Source organism: Lactuca sativa, chromosome 7, assembly GCF_002870075.4.
Source record: "Lactuca sativa cultivar Salinas chromosome 7, Lsat_Salinas_v11, whole genome shotgun sequence".
NCBI classification, from domain to species: domain Eukaryota; kingdom Viridiplantae; phylum Streptophyta; class Magnoliopsida; order Asterales; family Asteraceae; genus Lactuca; species Lactuca sativa.
This window is the reverse complement of record NC_056629.2, coordinates 84,298,323-84,301,674: the sequence shown is the minus strand read 5'-3', so window position 1 is coordinate 84,301,674 and position 3,352 is coordinate 84,298,323. Positions and strand designations below refer to the sequence as shown.

At 34.9% G+C, this 3,352-nt stretch overlaps 1 pseudogene; it reads left to right on the top strand.

Annotated features, from left to right (window-relative positions):
• The first annotated feature begins 407 nt into the window (after positions 1–407).
• LOC111903908 (uncharacterized) lies at positions 408–1,123 on the top strand (annotated as a pseudogene).
• The last annotated feature ends 2,229 nt before the right edge of the window (positions 1,124–3,352 follow it).

Below are 3,352 nucleotides of genomic sequence, written 5' to 3'. Positions count from 1 at the left end.
ATCTGGATTTAGCTCTTTGATTTTATAAGATCTTCATAAATTGTTCGGGTTTCTTGATTTTTGGAACCTGCATGTTTATTTTCCTTCCCAATCTGGGCATTTTTATCTGTGATTAGTAAACAAATTAGGGTTATGATTCTTAAACATCCAATCCTTTTGCCTTTGTTCTTGTTCTTAATGTTTTTCTTTTTTAGAAAATTCCATCGTCTTTAGTTCTTGATCTTGACTTTGAAGACACCCATGTGTTGTTTAGTTGAAATTCAGTTTCAAGATCATGATTCTTCATTAACTAAATCAACTTGTCAATCTTACCCTGAAGTTGCTAGTGCTGGAGAAAATTACCATTTAGCGTTTGAGAGTTGGAATTGAAGATATGGAATGGAGTTGAAGCTCATTTAGTTGCAATAATGGTCACATCTGTGATCTGTTATTGCTAGGCAAAATGGGTCCCAATCATCAATTACAACAGCAAGGGTAGTGCCCTATGCTTCTTCAGTTCCAATTGAAGGTTTAGTAAATTAAAGCTTTAACCAAGGTAATCATCTGGGGTATCAAAGTTACTGGGATGCAACATATGCACATGAATTGACAAATTTTCGTGAACATGGGGATGCTGGTGAAGTTTGGTATGCATATCTAATTGACTATGACATATACCTTCTTTGACAAGATGCTTTTTTGTATGACTTTTTAAATTCTTTCTAAAGGTTTGGGGCAGATGTCATGGAAATGGTTGCTTCATGGAAAAAAGGACTATGTGCTGACATTTCACAAAGACATTTACAAATTCAACATAAAATTGATGACTCTGAGTCTGTTAGTCAAGAGGATAAAGATTTAGCAAGATGGAGTGTTCTTGATGTTGGAACAGGCAATGGGCTACTTCTTCAAGAGCTTGCTAAACAGGGGTATAGTATTATACATAATAACACTTATTCCTCCTTTTGGTACGATGATAATTGATAAATCATTCATTATTACTTTTGATGTTAGTATAAATAGGTTCTCTGATCTCACTGGAATAGATTATAGTGAATGAGCAATTAGCCTTGCTAGAAGCCTTGCTAATCGTGATGAATTTATTGGTATCAAACTATTGGTTGATGATGTTCTTGATTTTTGATTTACTCATATTTAATGTCTATTGGTAAGTTACAATTTGCATTTACTCATATTTAATGTTTTTTATTTTTGATTTTATAGCTCCTGATATACATCGATCCAACAGCACAAAGTTCCAGGGATATGCTTGGTATTGACACTCGAGGTTGAAAACTTCAACGTCATGTCAGGGATAAATATAAATTTATTTCAAGTTTGGTCCATTATACCCTTGGTTGACATTTATAAAAAACTTCCTGGAAGTTACTAAAGAAACAGTCGTTGCCACCTTTGTGCTATTCATCAGGTGTTAAATGGCTTCTACCAACCTTGGACATGGCGGAGTTGGCAGTTCCAGAGTTGTTACTGACTTGAATTATTCATCTAGTTCAGTTGACTGGCTCGGGAGAGAGATGCTTGAGATGCGACAAGGTAGAACATGATGATGAAAGAGTGAGTGCAAGTTCCTTTTCCCTTATCATAACTTTTCTTATATATCATTCATAAAATTCTTATATATCATCAGTTGTTATTGATAATCTGTTCATGTTGGATTTATATTGCAGGAAAGTGAACCAGAGATAGTACATGGTGTGGGTTCTGAAGCAAGGCATGTTATAAGAACAACAACACACCCGGTCTTCTTTCTGACTCTGTCATGCAGAAATCGATTGCATCACTTATTCCCTTATTCTCTTATGAGTATAAAAAATTAGCTACATCATTAACCTAATTTGTGAATTATTGATTTTATTAATTGTTGGAACAGGGGAAACTTGGGGAAACTTGTGATTTCTTTCTTAGGTATCTAATTGCTAATTTTATAGCTACATCATTAACCTGCTACGGTTGCTATTTGAACTTTGAAGTGTTTTCTGCCTTTTTGACCATTTTACCCCTGCTCTGTGTTTTGCTTAGTTGTTGTGTTTGTTGGTCTCAAATTTTTTCCCATGCTTTTGGAGCTGTGTGGAGCTTGCTGCCACCTTTTGGAGCTGTGTGGAGCATTCTAGGTGGTTGTAATGATCAGTCTAAACAGGTTTGGAGTAATGAATTTTCAAGAATTAGCATTTTTCATGGGTTTCAACTACAATTTGTTATTTAATTTTTATATGATATAAAGGCTTAACATGGGTTTCAATGTTTCATGCAATTTAAAAAGCAAATTAAAACAGAGCTTTGAGAATTTAATATATGTACATATGGTGGTCAAATGAAGTTGTGTACAAAATGTTATATGAAATGGATGTGGGAGTATTATGTGGATGCTACAACAGGTAGGTAAGCTTCAATTTCTACCTTTTAATTTCTCTCATAAGTTGAAAATTTGATTTCTAGTTTCCATGGATCCAACCTTAATGTTTTTCATCCTCAAAGGTAATACATGTTTGCTGAAGTACCAGACGACTACGAATAGATATAGACTCTACAAATGTTCAGGTGGGTATTTTTTTTTTCTGAAATTCACATAACTATATCTTTGATAGTCATGTTTGTTTGTTCGGTTGTGCAAGGACAATTAGATGGAGTTTGACAGCACATGCAGCTAGGGAAGTGGATTGGAGTGGGATAGAAAATAGAACAAATGTAGCTAGGGTAATTGTTTTCTGAATTTGGTGTAACTATATCTTTGATTTTGTTTTTCATCTTACCTTTTATGATTTGAGTATGAAATTTTATTTTATATTATGCAATGGATTGTATTTTTTGTATATGCTATTTTATTTCTATTATGAGAAATTAAATGCAAATTTAATTTGAAAATTAATAAATATATAAATTTATTTTTTTTAAACATTTAAATTTACGATACGCAAAAATGTGTGTCATCTTCATTTATGACATGGCATTTCTTAACAGGGGCTTTCTTGATACGCATTGCGTGTCATTAACACGCGCGTCGTAAGGTTACGACATGCGAATGCATGTCGTCTTCCTTTATGACAGGGCCTTCCTTGATACGCATTGCGTGTCGTAAACGCGCGTCGTAATTGCGCGTCGTAAATGAGCGTCGTAAATGCGCGTCGTCTATAGACGACGCGCAAAAGCGCGTCGTCTCTCTTTATGACAGGGCCTTCCTTGACACGCATTTGCGCGTCGTCTGAGCCTTTTACGACGCGCAATGAGCGTCGTAAAAGGCTGTTTTTCTAGTAGTGTACCTTGCCAGTTTCGGTTTTTGTTGTGGCCAAAGTTCTTCTTTGTGAATTTCTTTGGATTAGACACCATCATAGCAAATTCCTCCTTAGAAAATTCA